The sequence below is a fragment of the Salvelinus alpinus genome, chromosome 23 (genome assembly GCF_045679555.1).
Source record: "Salvelinus alpinus chromosome 23, SLU_Salpinus.1, whole genome shotgun sequence".
Classification (NCBI taxonomy): Eukaryota; Metazoa; Chordata; class Actinopteri; order Salmoniformes; family Salmonidae; genus Salvelinus; species Salvelinus alpinus.
The window spans coordinates 40906835-40924996 of record NC_092108.1 but is presented as its reverse complement, the minus strand read 5'-3'; the positions used below and the strand labels follow the sequence as shown (position 1 = coordinate 40924996).

The 18162-nt window shown below is 44.0% G+C and overlaps 1 pseudogene; it reads left to right on the top strand.

Moving 5' to 3' along the window:
- Positions 1 to 7057: 7057 nt before the first annotated feature.
- LOC139551006 (thioredoxin reductase-like selenoprotein T1a) lies at positions 7058 to 10434 on the top strand (annotated as a pseudogene).
- Positions 10435 to 18162: the final 7728 nt, after the last annotated feature.

Sequence of the window (18162 nt, the reverse complement as noted above, 5' to 3'; positions counted from 1 at the left end):
CCAGGATCCAGTTGCAGAGGGAGGTGTTTAGTCCCAGGATCCTTAGCTTCGTGATGAGCTTTGAGGGTACTATGGTGTTGAACGCTGAGCTGTAGTCAATGAATAGCATTCTCACATATGTGTTTCTTTTGTCCAGGTGGGAAAGGGCAGTGTGGAGTGCAATAGAGATTGCATCATCTGTGGATCTGTTTGGGCGGTATGCAAATTGGAGTGGGTGTAGGGTTTCTGGGATAATGGTGTTGATGTGAGCCATTACCAGCCTTTCAAAGCACTTCATGGCTACGGACGTGAGTGCTACGGGTCTGTAGTCATTTAGGCAGGTTGCCTTTGTGTTCTTGGGCACAGGGACTATGGTGTCTGCTTGAAACATGTTGGTATTACAGACTCAATCAGGGACATGTTGAAAATGTCAGTGAAAACACCTGCCAGTCGGTCAGCACATACGCTAGGCCAAAGGCTTCCATGCGACAACCTGTTTGGATAATATGCTATAAATTTTTTTTGCTAATCTGATGCTGCGCATGTTGTGTGGAATTGTATTACTGTAGACATTTTTGTGAACATTTTGTAATTTCCTGGGTCTTGCCATTACATTTTTGGGGGGAAATGTGAAGTGTTCCCAGGACAGTCCCGGTTACCCATGTTGATCCCTAATTTGAACAGTTTGTTATTACAGCAGATGAAGAAGCGGAAAGAGCGTGGAGATGTGGAAATGGACAGCGAGGAGGAAGGAAAGTAGCTGAGTGTGGAAAGCGGTGTGGTGAGGAAGATTGGCGTCAGGTACAAAAATGAGAAAAAAACGTACTCCAGTAGCTCAGAAATTGAACCTGAGGATGAATTACCTGCGGTGGCAGGTGCAATGAAGACCGCAGAGTTCGGGCCTCGTCCCGATGATGACAAGGATGATTCTGGCCAAGTGGGAGTGAGATTTTTGGAGTGAATAGATCCTTGCTTTCTGGCTGATCCATATATGGTATCAGGATAGGTGGAGAAGAGGTTAGGGACTGTTGAATCGGTTTAAAGTAACTCGAAGTGGACTTGTGATGATTTTTGGCATTTCATCCATCCAGAGGCAGTGCCTACCTACAAGACCTGTGACTTGCTTTGCTCTCCGGAGCAGTGCGCTAATGAAAGGAGTGATAACTGGAGTGGCGTTAAGTGTTGAGGAATACCAACTGAAATTGAAGATTCCCGTTGTTTGGTGCGACAGACCCGATGGAAAGCGTGGTAAAACATTAAAAAACACTGTCTGTCCTGAGTTTTGATGCAGTCTTTACCCGGCAAAGTCAAGTTAGGATGTGTCAGTTATCCTGTGAGAGCTTTTGTCCCAAACCCATTACGGTGTTTTAAGTGCCAAGCTTATGGTCATGCTGCAGCAGTGTGTAGGTGGGTGATTCCTAGATGTGAGAAGTGTCCAGGAGGGCATGAGACAAAGAAATGTGTAGTATCAGTGGAAAAAGCTGTGTGTTGTAGGAGTACCCATGGTGCTGGAGTTCAGAAGTGTCCGGTGAGAGAAAGGCAGGTTGGGGTTGCCAGGATCAGAGTAGTACAGAAGACATCGCAGTGCTTGAGGCGTCACTACAGACCCGGGTTCAATCCCAGGCTGTGTCACAGCCGGCCGTGACCGGGAGACCCATGAGGTTGGCCCAGCGTCGTCCGGGTTAGGGGAGGGTTTGGCTGGCCGGGATGTCCTTGTCCTATCGTGCTCTAGTGACTCCTTGTGGTGGGCTGGGCGCCTGCAAGCTGACTTCGGTCGCCAGTTGTACAGGGTTTCCCCCGTCACATTGGTGCTTCTGGGTTAGGCAAGCAGTGTGGCTTGGCAGGGTAATATTTCGGAGGACGCATGGCTCTCGACCGTTGCCTGTCCCATGTCCATACTGGCGTTGTTGCGATGGGACAAAACTGTAACTAACAATTGGCTATCACAAAAAAGGGGTAGAAGTACAAAAATCCTAATCATAAAAAATATTTTTAATTGCATCGTTTGAAACTTCCATTGGAATTGTGGAATTGGTTGGATTGTGGTGGAGTTGTGCATTCATTGAGATTCACGTGGAGTGCTGACATCACGTTGTAAATGCAACCGGGTGCCATTTGTGAAGTCCAAACGTTGCAAGGTGTTTTCGTCTCGGATGAACATGTTGTGTATGCAAACGTTGACAATGTGTAATGTGGAATCTGAAACTATGGATGAGAATGAAAAAATGTCTCAGAAAAAGAGAGACCAAAGATAAATGTGAAAGCTATGGATGAGAAAGTTGCCATCCTAAAAAATGCTCGGAAGGCAAAACTGGCTCAGCTCACCAGCACTCAAAATGTAATTGATCCACTTCTTGTGTTTAATCAGAACTCATTGATCATACAGAGGCACGTGAAAACATTCAGTGACCTGGCTAAATATTTCATTGCACTCCAGTGTTCAGTAGGCTTACAAGCCCTACTGTCTGAACAGGAGAGAGAGCAGGACCATGACAACTAGTGTCAGCCAAAAGTGGACAAACTAAAGAAATTACAGGAAAACATGGGTGACAGTGATGGATTTGACTGCAGAAATACCATTTCCAGTTAACACAAGAACATTAAGACGTAAAAAAAGATGACAATGTTTCAGTGGTATCTGTGCAACGTAAAGTGAGCTCTGTCAGCAGAAGACCAACAGCCTTGTCCACACACGAGAGCCCAAGCTGAATTTGAGCATGCAGCTCTAATGGCGCATGCTGACAATTTGTAGCAAAAGCATACTATAGACAGGTGTGTGCCTTTCCAACCGGTGACCGCATCTCTCAAGCCATGCATGTTTGGATACCAGGCATTCGCGAGTTCCTTACGGTGCAGATCAACAGTCAAAACCAACAGGTGAATTTAGGCTAGAGCTAAGAGCTACAAAGCTAATATTCGTGAAAACTCTTCACAGTTGTGTTCTGTGTGTGTCAGTGAGTAGGCTGATACCCCATTTCATGGACCCAAGATCCATAAAGGCTATACATTACAATATGAATTTTTAGGGCTGAATAGTGAGGTGATTTCCCTCCCAGTAAAACCTCCGTAATAAAAGCTATGATGCTAATATTTGTGTAAACTCTTCATAAATGTAATCTGTTGGTGTCACTGAGTAGGCTGATACCTCATTTCATTGACCCAAGAGCCATCGTTAAGGCTGTGCATTGCAAAAGTATGCCCCCAATGCAATTCTCAGTGGTGGAAAAAGTACCTAATTGTCATACGTGAGTAAAAGTATACATACCCTAATAGAAAGTTACTCAAGTAAAAGTGAAAGTCACTCAGTAAAATAGTATTTGAGTAAAAGTCTAAAAGTGTTTGGTTTTAAATATACTTAAGTATCAAAAGTAAATGTAATTGCTAAAATATACTTAAGTATCAAAATTAGTAAAGTAGTAGAAGTAAAAGTGTAAATTATTTCAAATTCCTTACATTAAGCAAAGCAGAGGGCACCATTTTCTTGTTTTTAAAATGTATGGATAGCCAGGGGCACACTCCAACACTCAGACATTATTTACAGATAGCCAGGGGCACACTCCAACACTCAGACATTATTTACAGATAGCCAGGGGCACACTCCAACACTCAGACATTATTTACAGATAGCCAGGGGCACACTCCAACACTCAGACATTATTTACAGATAGCCAGGGGCACACTCCAACACTCAGATATTATTTACAGATAGCCAGGGGCACACTCCAACACTCAGACATTATTTACAGATAGCCAGGGGCACACTCCAACACTCAGATATTATTTACAGATAGCCAGGGGCACACTCCAACACTCAGACATTATTTACAGATAGCCAGGGGCACACTCCAACACTCAGACATTATTTACAGATAGCCTGGGACACACTCCAACACTCAGACATTATTTACAGATAGCCAGGGGCACACTCCAACACTCAGACATTATTTACAGATAGCCAGGGGCACACTCCAACACTCAGACATTATTTACAGATAGCCAGGGGCACACTCCAACACTCAGACATTATTTACAGATAGCCAGGGGCACACTCCAACACTCAGACATTATTTACAAAAGATGCATTTCTGTTAAGTGAGTCTGCCAGACCATAGGCGGTAGGGATGACCACGTGTTCTCTTGATAAGTGCGTCAATTTCACAATTTCCCTGTCCTGCTCAGCATTCAAAATGTAACGAGTACTTTGGGTTGTCAGGGAAAATGTATGGAGTAAAAAGTACTATATTTTCTTTCGGAATGTAGCTAAGTAAAAGTAAAAGTAGTCAAAAATATGAGTAGTTAAGTACAGATACCCCAAAAAACTACTGAACTAGTACTTTAATGTATTTTTACTTCAGTACTTGTCACGACTTCCGTTGAAGTCGGCTCCTCTCCTTGTTCGGGCGGCAATCGACGTCACCGGCTTTCTAGCCATCGCCGCTCCATTTTTCATATCCATTTGTCTTGTCTTGTTTCCATACACACCTGGTTTTCATTTCCCCAATTAAGCTACTTGTATTTAACCCTCTGCTTCCCATCATGTTTTGTGTGTAATTGTTTCATGTTGCTGTGGTGTCTTTTTACATGCTTTACTTTTGTTATGTTCCATGTTTTTGAGAGCATTTTATTTATGTTGTGCTCTCGCTTTGGAACTTTAATAAAGTGTGCCTGTTTACATCACGCTACTCTCATGCACCTGACTTCGCCTCTTTTACACACGCTGACAGTACTTTACACCACTGGCAATTCTGAAGTCTATACATACACACAGTGGTGATTTTAGCATGTAAATCTTGGTGGGGCAAACCCCCAAAAATGTTTTTAGATGCGTGCCAGCGAAGCCACAACACTAAACAATACATTAATTTCACTATAACTGTGACAAACAATGCCCACAAACTGTTAGGGCCTACATAAAGCTGTCCCAACAGCAGAGCTTTCTTTTCAGCACCATGGAGTGAATCCTTACCACTGCTACACCTGTCTATCAGCGGAGCCTTGTCTGGCAGCGAAACAGTTCATTCAGCCTCATTTAATGCCTTTTTAAAAAACATGGCTGATATGGCTGACTTGCTTAAACAAATGTGGTTCCTACTGACAATTGAGATGTACAAACTATTTTGATTAAGACATTAATGAGCAAACTAGGACGGATGTAGTCAATATAACTATTTGTTCAGCACTATTGAAATATACAGCGACAGAATTCAGAATATGGGCCGTTCTTACAGTGTTCTCCCTGTACACCAAGTCAGAACCGTAGGATAAATAAAGGGGGCATATAGGCAGACAATGAAAGCTCTTAAAATATTTGATGACATTTCTCTGAAACAGGCTATAGGCTACATGTGCACCACCAAGTCAGAACACTAGGCTAGGTTATGATTGGGAAAGGGACCAAATTATTAGGGTGATGCACATGGGCTACTAACAGCTTACTACACAACATACACATAGTATTACTTTCTTAGCTACACTATACATATCTCCCTGGAATAGTACTTAATTTATGAAGCAGCATACAATACATTTTTGGACTCACCATTGTGCTGTGCTCACTTGAACAGGATTTTGGCGCGGCGGTCCTTCCTGTGGTCAAATTTGTCATGAAAAGTCTGGCAATCAAATCAAACTTTATTTGTCACATGCGCCGAATACAACATGTAGACCTTACCGTGAAATGCTTACTTACAAGCCCTTAACCAACAGTGCAGTTCAAGAAGATAAAAATATTTATCAAATAGACTGAAGTAAAAAATAATAATAAAAAGTAACACAATAAGAATAACAATAACGAGGCTATTTACAGGGGGTACCGGTACTGAGTCAATGTGCGGGGGTACAGGTTAGTTCAGGTCATTTGTACATGTAGGTAGGTGTGAAGTGACTATGCATAGATGATAAACAGTGAGTAGCAGCAGTGTACAAAAGGGAGGGGGATCAATGTAAATAGTCTGGTGGCCATTTTATTAATTGCTCAGCAGTCTTATGGCTTAGAAGCTGTTGAGGAGCCTTTTGGTCCTAGACTTGGCCCTCCGGTACCTCTTGCCGTGCGGTAGAAGAGAAAACAGTCTTTAACTAGGGTGACTGGAGTCTCTGCCAATTTTATGGCCTTTCCTCTATTACAGTATATAGGTCCTGGATGGCAGGAAGTTTGGCTCCAGTGATGTACTGGGCCGTACGCATTACCCTCTATAGCACCTTACGGTCAGATGCCAAGCAGTTGCCATACCAGGCAGTGATGCAACCGGTCAGGATGCTCTCGATGGTGCAGCTGTAGAATCTTTTGAGGATCTGAGGACCCATGCCAAATCTTTTCAGTCTCCTGAGGGGGAAAAGGTTTTGTCGTGCCCTCTTCACAACTGTCTTGGTATGTTTGGACCATGATAGTCATTGGTGATGTGGACACCATGGAACTTGAAACTCTCGACCCGCTCCACTACTGGGGGCCTGTTCGGCCCGCTTTTTCCTGTAGTCCACGATCAGATCCTTTGTCTTGCTCACATTGAGGGAGAGGATTGACAGCATGGCCAATGTATTCACTAGCTTTTCTGTTCCAAAGTGTTGCATGTGAATGTTTATGCTTTTAAGCTTGGAAAAGAGACCCTTAAACCCAGACTTGGACCACACACCCACTCCACTGAATAGCAGGCTAGTGATTGCTTTGCAACGCTGTGTAATGTTTATGTCCAATGGCCGATGAGCACCGATACGTTTTATCTATAATTTCTCTTAATATGACAAGAAAAGGATTTGCCAGTAGATCGTCGACTTGATTTATGACGACTGCTTGTCTAGCTTGCTAGCTATAGTTTTTAAAGTATGATGTTAACATGATCAGTCCAATCAAAGCTACGGTAGATATAACGTGATTTGAGGTCGTTTTATCTGTGGCCAATGACCTTGAGCCTTGGATTGGCACTTCTGATGTAAATCTATGGCAGCACCCAAAGGGGCTTGAACTTTCTAGCTCTCCCTGTAGATTTTGCAGTGACTAGTGTCCCCCTGAGTGGCAGAACACTGAGCCAATCATGGCGCAGCTAGAGATTACCTTACGCTCTGTATTTTCTGCCGGCTGCCCATCCACCTGCATTTTGGAGCTGCCTTACTCAAGAAAGCAAAAAAGAGACCATGTTTGTATGTGGCTTTATTATCCCAATTATACGATTTTGTACATTGTTTCCAAACTGATATGTGACACGTATTAATCCCAAAATAACATGCAAAACAGGCAACCACAAATGTTTTTTTATTTTATCTGCTAAACAGGTTGGGCTCTGCCCTGAATGATGGGTCGCCATTGCATACAGAGTGCAATTTCAACAGTGTTTTTGGTCAAGTTAACTAATTATTGTATTTTGTAGAATTTATATAACAACATTACAAACTTGTTTAGCATTATCTAGTCAAATTTTTGCATTAGTTTCAATTGGGGACTTTTATTTTGAAGGCGAGCCGCCGATTACACTATTGTTGCTCACGACACAGGTGGACAAATCGAAGGAGAAATGGCGAAGAGGTGGCTACCCTTTTCGCTCCTGTTTCTAGTTCTCTCCCTGTACTGTGCTGCGTCGGCTGATAACAGCGGCCTTAAGAAAATGAAGATGCAGTTTGCAACAGGACCACTTCTTAAATTCCAAATCTGGTAAGTTAAGCGAGGACACTTTGAGCAGACATCTTGTCTTGTTGTTCAGCTAGCATCAACTACTTCCCCGTATGACGTTAGCTGTGAACAGCTAGTTAAATCCTGTTAGCTAATTCTGCTCAGGAAATTGGGTGGGTGCAGTCAAAGAATCCTTACAGTATCCATGTAACACCGTATTTTGGTTAGCTAGCAACATCCAAATGTTTATGTAACTAAATTACAACCGTGTTTTGTCTGTTGTTAATGAATCTGTAGTTGCGAGGTTGTAAAAAAACAAACATACTATTCTAGTTACTTCCGCTGTCAAATAGCTAATTTTGCGATTTGCGTCCCCATGTGGTCACTACCGGTTGGATTAATATCTACCATGTCAAGAGAATGAGATTAACTCAGACCAAGGGATGTGTTTGGAATGTGAAATGCCTTTTAAGTATTTTAATAATGCATTTGGACAGTAGATAAACCGTGTGCCATACAGCAATGGAAGGTCACCTCATGCTTTGCAGGCAGCATACAATGCATGGAAGACACAACAAGGGAACGAAGATAACCTTGGACTCTTTGATGTTTAGGGTTGTTTGGCTGTGGCCAAGTGTATATAGCCTTGACTCTAAAGACTGTTTTTTTTCAGCGTGTCTCACTGTCTGTTCCCCTGTGGCCCGGTTTGTCTATCTCTCTCTCCTTCTCTCACCCAGCATCTCCTGAGGGTATAAGCGGGTGTTTGAGGAGTACATGCAGGTCTTGTACCAGCGGTACCCAGACATCCGCATTGAGGGGGAGAACTACCTTCCTCTACCCCTCTACCGGTAAATTACACTGTGTGCCACCATACTGTGTAAACACTTGACGCGTGTTGCAATGTATTCTCCCTTGTGGTTGTTATCAACAAGTTGCCCTCCTTTGGACTCAGGTTTTAGCTTTTTCGGACACTTGTAACTGCCATTTCCTGCCATCTAAAGCAAAAAATTGTCTTGTATGATAACGGATAAAGTAAAAAAAAATCATGTATATCTGTATGTATGTTTATAAAATTAGTTATATAGTGGTGCAGCCTGTCTTTGGGTAGAACCGTCTCTCTGGAAGTTGACGTTATTATCTTCTTGTTTGCTGTCCTCAGCCACGTTGCTTCCTTCCTGTCCATGTTCAAGCTGGCACTGATCGGACTGATCATTATCGGCAAGGACCCCTTCGCCCTCTGCGGTATGCAAGCCCCAGGCATCTGGGTCTGGGGTCAGGAGAATAAGGTAAGACTCTCGTTTAAAATTTGAAATAACACTTGGTGTTAGCATCACAGGCATACCGGCTCTAATGGAAATTAAAGGGTAGATGTAGACAAGAATAGTCAGTACCTCAAGAGACACACTGTACCCATGGGATGTCATTAATGACTCATTTGGGACAGTGAGTAGATGATGCAGTCTTTGTTTGTGTATTGTCAACCTGGATCTCCAAGGTAACATGTTGGTGTGTTTCCCTGGGCTGGGTACACAGACAGAAGGGCTACGGAATTTTGCGCCCTTGTCCTTGGCAGAACCGATGTGCATATTGACCAATGAAACATTTTAACTTGAAGTTCAACTTTTGCTCGTAATTGATTGATGGTGATATTGAATTTCTCTCTCTCTTTCAGATTTATGCCTGCATGATGGTATTCTTTTTCAGCAACATGATTGAAAACCAGTGTATGTCAACAGGAGCTTTTGAAGTCACATTAAACGGTAAGGCTCACTTTGCCTTTGCGTAAGTATGCACAAATCCTTTACGGACCCTGCATAGACGTCATTGTAAAATACCACACAGAAGTGTTGAGAGTTGGTGTGTTTGTACCTCCCTGGGCAGATGTGCCAGTGTGGTCCAAGCTGGAGTCGGGTCACCTGCCCTCCATGCAGCAGCTGGTCCAGATCCTGGAGAACGAGATGAAGATGAACGTACCCATGGACCACCGCTCCTAACCCTGCCTTTACGCCCCCCAAGGATGGAGCCAAAGACCCATCCACGTACGCAACCCTCGCCCCCCATCTTCTATCCACCGCAATTTACACAGTGGAAAGAACCACCATCGCACACACACCCAATACCTCAGATACATTTATTGTGTGGTATGGGGTTTGTGCACTTTCATATTGTATTTACATGACCATAGTTGTCAAATTAGATTACTCAACCTACTCAACTAATTTTTTTGACAGAACTTCAAGGACATTTTATTTATTTATGCACTTGATGTTTTGGATGCACTTGATGTACTCACTTTTCTGTCTCCCTTTCTTTTCCTCTGCAGGTTTGAGGTGGGTTTCTCAATGGACTGTGAGGTGATGTTTATGAAGGTCTGCGCTGAAGGCAGGAAGACTGCTAGCTCAGACTGGATGTCCCCATCGCTTCTCACCACGTCCCTACGAGATGCCCCTCCCCTAATGCTGGACTGGGATCCACGGCAAACCGTGATGGCCATTTTCTCTACTATTACTACTGCAGATCATTCATCCTGGTGCAATAAACGTTCAGCTTTGGCTCTTGCGCTCACAAGGATCAATTCAAGCTCAACAATGTTGACTTTCATGTGGATGGTCAGATTAATATTAAGGTCTTTAGTTAGCCACACAGAATCGATGTGTTTTTATTTTGACCCATTATGTGTAGTATAACCATTTGTTAGTCTTAATTTAACTTAGTTACATGTAGAACATCTTACATAGTCTGATCGTGAGCATTTGAATAATGTTTAACATTTAATTTCTGAATTCTGGTAATTTTTTAATCTTTGCATAGCTGGAAGTAGAGCTAAGACGATGAATAAATGTTTAATGGTGAAAGAGCTGTGTGAGCGCTGTCTGTTTGCTGGGACAAGATGAACGGATTTGTTGTTGGTATGAGAACAAGTAAATCATTTTCTAAAGTGACTAGGCGAATGAGGGCAAGACAACCACACCAGCCATATATCAAAGGTTAGGTACATGTAGAATCCAGGAGGGTACTATTTTTGTAAGAAACAGGCCTACAGTTTCATCGTAAATTTAAAAGACCTATGTAAATAGAGTTAAAGAAAACAGGAGACCAACTGCTAAGCAAATGTATTGATTTTGAATTTGCACACTAAGTATAGACCATCTGGCATCTCATTATCCACCCAGATAAGGTTTACATGGTTTGGGGGAATCAGTGGTTAGGGTTAAGTAGATCACCAGGTTAAGACATTTGGTTAAATCCTTATCTAGTCAAGCTTCTACGAACTTCTAGCACATCCTTGTGTAAAGGGCCCTGCAAATTAGGCAGAGATGTCAAGTAAATTCCTAGAAACTCATGGAAAGCAAAACTTAACTGATCTCTTTAATAAGAGTCTTCCGTTAGAGATAGCATTCCACAACTGAAGCTACTGTGTAAATGGTCAAAACCAAATGAGTGATAACCAAATAACTAGGTGTGTTGCATGGAAAGATGTCCCCTACTGTAATTCTTAGCACCAGAAGCAATCTACCACTATATCTTGCAATGCCACTTAATGAGAGTAAATTGCTGCCCAAAGAACATCGCAATCATAACTGTCTAAAATGCTATCTAGACTTGTATAGAGAAGCAGCCTACAGGAGCATATCTCCCAACTAGGTTCAATGATTTAGAGTTTATTTGGACTGGAGCAGTGCAGGTTGAGTCTCTTAAAAATGTGATTTTCCTGTGTTTTATATATATTTCCACACTATGAGGTTGGAATAATACTGTGAAATTGTGAAAATGATGATCATGCCCTTTTAGTGTGTAAGAGTTGTTTGAAAAGACAGCCTGAAATTTCTTCCTGTCTTGGTGGCTAGGAGTTTTGGCCTGCCTGGTGATATCACCAGGTGGTAAATTAGTCCCGTGTGGCTCAGATGGTAGAGCATAGGGTTGTGGGTTTGATTCCCACGGGGGACCAATAGCAACAAATATGAAAATGTATGTACTCACTAGTCGCTCTGGATAAGATAGTCTCCTGAATGACAAATGTAAATTAGTTCATATTTCATCATCAAATTTTATTGGTCACATACACTTGGTTAGCAGATGTTAATGCGAGTGTAGCGAAATGCTTGTGCTTCTAGTTCCGACCATGCAGTAATATCTAACAATTAATCTAACAATTTCACAACAACTACCTTATACACACAAGTCTAAAGGAATGAATAGGAATATGTACATATAAATATATGGATGAGCGATGGCCGAACGGCATAGGCAAGATGCAGTAGATGGTATAGAGTACAGTATATACATATGAGATGAGTAATGTAGGGTATGTAAACATGATATAAAGTGGCATTGTTTAAAGTGACTAGTGATACATTTATTACATCCAATTTTTAATTATTAAAGTGGCTAGAGATTTGAGTCAGTATGTTGGCAGCAGCCATCACTAACTCTATGTTAGTGATGGCTGTTTAACAGTCTGATGGCCTTGAGATAGAAGCTGTTTTTCAGTCTCTCGGTCCCAGCTTTGATGTACCTATCCTGACCTCGCCTTCTGGATGATAGTGGGGTGAACAGGCAGTGGCTCGGGTGGTTGTTGTCCTTGATGATCTTTTTGGCCTTCCTGTGACATCGGGTGGTGTAGGTGTCCTGGAGGGCAGGTAGTTTGCCCCCGGTGATGCGTTGTGCAGACCTCACTACCCTCTGGAGAGCCTTGCGGTTGTGGGCGGAGCAGTTGCCGTACCAGGTGTTGATACAGCCCGACAGGATGCTCTTGGTTGTGCATCTGTAAAAGTTTGTGAGTGTTTTTGGTGACAAGCCAAATTTCTTCAACCTCCTGAGGTTGAAGAGGCGCTGTTGCGCCTTCTTCACAACGCTGTCTGTGTGGGTGGACCAATTCAGTTTGTCCGTGATGTGTACGCTGAGGAACTTAAAACTTTACACCTTCTCCACTACTATCCCGTAGATGTAGATAGGGGGGTGCTCCCTCTGCTTCCTGAAGTCCACGATCATCTCATTTGTTTTGTTGACATTGAGTGTGAGGTTATTTTCCTGACACCACACTCCAAGGGCCCCCACCTCCTCCCTGTAGGCCGTCTCGTCGTTGTTGGTAATCAAGCCTACCACTGTAGTGTCGTCTGCAAACTTGATGATTGAGTTGGAGGCGTGCATGGCCACGCGGTCATGGGTGAACAGGGAGTACAGGAGAGGGCTGAGAACACACCCTTGTGGGGCCCCAGTGTTGAGGATCAGCGAGGTGGAGATGTTGTTTCCTACCCTCACCACCTGGGGGCGGCCCGTCAGAAAGTCCAGGACCCAGTTGCACGGGGCGGGATCGAGACCCAGGGTCTCGAGCGTAATGACGAGTTTGGAGGGTACTATGGTGTTAAATGCTGAGCTGTAGTCGATGAACAGCATTCTTACATAGGTATTCCTCTTGTCCAGATGGGTTAGGGCAGTGTGCAGTGTGATTGCAATTGTGTCGTCTGTGGACCTATTGGGGCGGTAAGCAAATTGGAGTGGGTCTAGGGTGTCAGGTAGGGTGAACACAGGTATAAATTAAACCTTGGAAACAGGAGACAAAGGGCTGTTAGACATGGGTTTGATTTTAGACACATGAAAAGTGGGATGAATACAGAGGGTACGGAGCAACAGAAGACGAACAGCAGAGGTGCTAATGACCTTGGGAAAGGGCAGATAAACAGGGGGGAAGTTTGCCGGACTCCACCAGGAGGAGCAGATCCCGGGTGGACAGCCATACCTTCTGTGCGAGACAATACTGGGGAGCCGGGGTCCGGTGGCGGTCCGCTTGTTGTCGATACCTGGAGGTGGTCTTGAGAAGAGCCGACCGGGCTCTCTTCCAGGTACGACGACAGCGGCGGTCAAACATCTGGGCCGAAGGTATGCCGACCTCTTCCTCTTGCTCAGGGAAGAGCGGGGGCTGATAGTCCAGGGAACAATCAAAGGGAGAGAAACCCGTGGCAGAGCAAGAAAGGGTGTTGTGTGCGTATTCGACCCACACTAGTTGCTGGCTCCAGGTGGTGAGGTTGGCGGAGACCAGCTAGTGAAGAGAAGTTTCAAAGTCTTGGTTGTCTCGCTCCGACTGGCCGTTGGACTGCGGGTGGAACCCGAAGGACAGGCTGGTCGACGACCCAATGAGTGTGCAGAACGCTTTCCAGAACCGGGACGAGAACTGAGGACCCCGGTCAGAGACAATGTCTACTGGGAGTCCATGGATCCAGAAGATGTGCTGCACCTTGAGCTGGGCCATCTCTTTGGCGAAGGGTTGCTTTCGGGAGAGGAATGAACTGAGCGGCTTTGTAAAACCGATCCACTACTGTCAGGATGGCGGTGTTGCCTTCAGATGGGGGGAGACCCGTGACAAAGTCCAGGGATATGAGAGACCAGGGACGATGAGGGACAGGCAGAGTTTAAAGGAGACCAGCCAGAGCTTGCCGAGGAGTCTTGTTCTGCGCACAGACCGTGCATGCGGCGGAGAAGTCAGGAATCATGGTAGGCCCCCAAAAGTTTTGTCGCACAAAGGCCAGAGTCCGACGGGTGCCCGGGTGGCAGGCAAGCCTGGAGGAGTGGGCCCACTCCAGGACCGAGGAGCGGACCACGTCAGGAACAAACATCCGGTTATCTGCCCACCCCGGGTTTGGCTGGGAACGCTGCACCTCACAAACCTGCTTCCCTATCCCCCAGCTGAGGTACGAGGTGGGAAGGATGGTCTCAGGTTCCGGTGTTGTAACCGTGGGGCTATAGCGGCGCGATAGCGCATCATGCTTGACATTGTTGGATCCCGGTCAGTATTTTTTTAAACATTTTAAGTCATTTAGCAGACGCTCTTATCCAGAGCGACTTACAAATTGGAAAGTTCATACATATTCATCCTGGTCCCCCCGTGGGGAATGAACCCACAACCCTGGCGTTGCAAGCGCCATGCTCTACCAACTGAGCCACACGGGACCGTGTGGCTCAGTATGAGAGGGAGAAGTTGAACCGGGTGAAAAGCAGGGCCCATCTAGCTTGCCTGGAATTGAGACGTTTGGCGGTGCGGAGATATTCCAGGTTCTTGTGGTCGGTCCACACAATGAACTGATGTTCCGCTCCCTCCAGGTAGTGCCTCCACTCCTCCAACACCATCTTCACCGGGAGAAGCTTACGATTCCCCACAACGTAGTTCCTCTCCATGGCATTGAGGCGATGGGAGAAGAAGGCACAGGGATGGATGTAACTTGAGGTCCAGAGTAGAATGCTGGGACAAGACAGCTTCCACTCTGACATCTGAAGCATCGGCCTCCACCACGAATTGGCGAGACGGGTCAGGATGAACCAAGATAGGAGCTGTGATGAAACGGTGTTTGAGATCCCGGAACGCCCGGTCAGTAGCTGGGGACCATGTGAACGGAACCTTGGGAGAGGTGAGTACAGACGGGGGAAGCCCCTGAGCGGTTTCCTTAATCTCCGGCAACTAAGTTAGGAAGCCCACCTGTATGTTTGTAGTGATTGGGTTGTATTGATACACTATCCAAAGTGTAATTAATAACTTCACCATGCTCAAAGGGATATTCAACGTCTGCTTTTTTATTTATACCCATCTACCAATAGTTTCCCTTCTTTGCGAGGCATTGGAAAACCTCCCTGATCTTTATGGTTGAATCTGTGTTTGAAATTCACTGCTCGACTGAGAGACTTTACAAATAATTGTGTGGGGTTCAGAGATGAGGAAGTTAGGGCTGTTATGGTGACCGTATTACAGCCACACCGGCAGTCACAAGTCATGACCGCAGTCAAATTACACGTGACCGTTTAGTCACGGTAACTAGGCTTCTCCAAGCTCTGATGCTGCTGATGGTCATTAGTAGCCTACCAAACTTGCTCAGCACTCTATTGTCCCTCTATTGTCCCTCTAATCACTCTGACATCAATACAAATGTAATCGAAAATCTATTCAAACACTTCATGAGAGCTCATGTTGCGCAACATTTCTATAGGCTATGCAATTGTGTGAGAAAACAGAGTTTTGATGGCTTCTATTAAAAAAGCAATTTCCCATCAGCTTTCCATAGGCTACTATATTTATTTCTCAACTTTCCTAATATTAAGTACATTGCTTCTCTTTACAGCAGGAGTTTAGCCTACCTGGCTGGCATGAAAATGAAAATGAACCATGGGAAAAGTGTCCTCCATTCGCTATTAACAGTTGAAGTCGGAAGTTTACATACACTTGGGTTGAAGACATTAAAACTCATTTTTCAACCACTCCACAAATTTCTTGTTAACAAACTATACTTTTGGCAAGTCGGTTAGAACATCTACTTTGTGCATGACACAAGTAATTTTTCCAACAATTGTTTACAGACAGATTATTTCACTTATAATTCACTGTATCACAATTCCAGTGGGTCAGAAGTTTACATACACTAAGTTGACTGTGCCTTTACAGCTTGGAAAATTCCAGAAAATTATGTCATGGCTTTAGAAGCTTCTGATAGGCTAATTGACATCATTTGAGTCAATTGGAGGTGTACCTGTGGATGTATTTCAAGGCCTACCTTCAAACTCAGTGCCTCTTTGCTTGACATCATGGGAAAATCCAAAGAAATCAGCCAAGACCTCAGAAAAAGAATTGTAGACCTCCACAAGCCTGGTTCATCCTTGGAAGCAATTTCCAAACGCCTGAAGGTACCACGTTCATCTGTACAAACAATAGTACGCAAGTATAAACACGCAGCCGTCATATCGCTCAGGAAGGAGACGCGTTCTGTCACCTAGAGATGAACGTACTTTGGTGTGAAAAGTGCAAATCAATCCAAAAACAACAGCAAAGGACCTTGTGAAGATGTTGGAGAAAACAGGTACAAAAGTATCTATATCCACAGTAAAATGAGTCCTATATCGACATAACCTGAAAGGCCACTCAGCAAGGAAGTAGCCACTGCTCCAAAACCGCCATAAAAAAGCCAGACTACGGTTTGCAACTGCACATCGGGACAAAGATCATACTTTTTGGAGAAATGTCCTTTGGTCTGATTAAACAAAAATAGAACTGTTTGGCCTTAATGACCGTCGTTATGTTTGGAGGAAAAAGGGGGGGCTCGCAAGCCGAAGAACACCATCCCATCCGTGAAGTACGGAGGTGGCAGCATCAGGTTGTGGGGGTGCTTTGCTGCAGGAGGGACTGGTGCACTTCACAAAATAGATGGCATAATGAGGCAAGAAAATTATGTGGATATATTGAAGCAACATATCAAGACATCAGTCAGGAAGTTAAAGCTTGGTCGCAAATGGGTCTTCCAAATGGACAATGACCCCAAGCATACTTCCAAAGTTGTGGCAAAATGGCTTAAGGACAACAAAGTCAAGGTATTGGAGTGGCCATCACAAAGTTCTGACCTCAATTCTATAGAAAATTTGTGGGCAGAACTGAAAAAGCATGTGCGAGCAAGGAGGCCTACAAACCTGACTCACTTACACCAGCTCTGTCAGGAGAAATGGGCCAAAATTTACCCAACTTATTGTGGGAAGCTTGTGGAAGGCCACCCGAAACGTTTGACCCAAGTTAAACAATTTAAAGGCAATGCTACCAAATACTAATTGACTGTTTGTAAACTTCTGACCCACTGGGAATGTGATGAAAGAAATAAAAGCTGAAATAAATCCTTCTCTCTACTATTATTCTGACACTTAAATAAAGTGGTGACCTAAAATAGGGAATTCTTACTAGGATTAAATGTCAGGAATTGTGAAAAACTGAGTTTGAATGTATTTGGCTTAGGTGTATGTAAACTTCCGGCTTCAACTGTAAGTGCATAGATGACGTATGTTTTACCCCTGCCCCTGTTTCGAGACAGGTGCATGATAATGGTCCATTCTAAATCCAACACATTTCACAAATATATTTTTTTATATAAGACGAGATGAAATCAAAAATAGTCTTATGGGTGACAATATTATCCTATCACTTATGTATTATCACTTGGGAATGATGCTCAGCTTGTGTGCAGTAAGGAAGAAACAGCGCATGCCTTTTTCTTGCAAATTTTCAAATTATAGTTGCACACCTCAAGGAACCTAGCCATAGGCCTATATGTTTGTATCACAACTAAAGTGGCTAAATAACTGTTAAAATTAAGCACATTAATCCGCTTTACAACCGGTGTAGAGCCTAACTGGCATACATAGGCGGTACATGACTTTCAAGTTTGGGGAAGAAATTTTCACCATAAAAATGCCCCTTTATAATAAAGCCTTACATGCATAATCGCATTCACGGTCACTTTTGAGAGTGGTGTTTTCCCGCTAATGGATTAATGGCTGTGAGAAAGACCCGATCACATGACGGGAATTTGCTAATAAGAACTGAGATATCTGAGAGAATCATGTGAGTCAGAGGTGTTTCGAGGCCGAGAGAAGGGAATTATAATTATTATATCCAGTCCAAGGGCACAACGGCAGCTGGCCACAAAAAGGCATGGATGTTTTTAGGAGGCATTACGGTCACAATGGGGATGCCACCGTGAAATTCAAGTCATTATCAAGTGCTTGTCAAATTGTGAATGAGAGACTGATGAAGTGTGTACAGCATGCGCAACAAACAA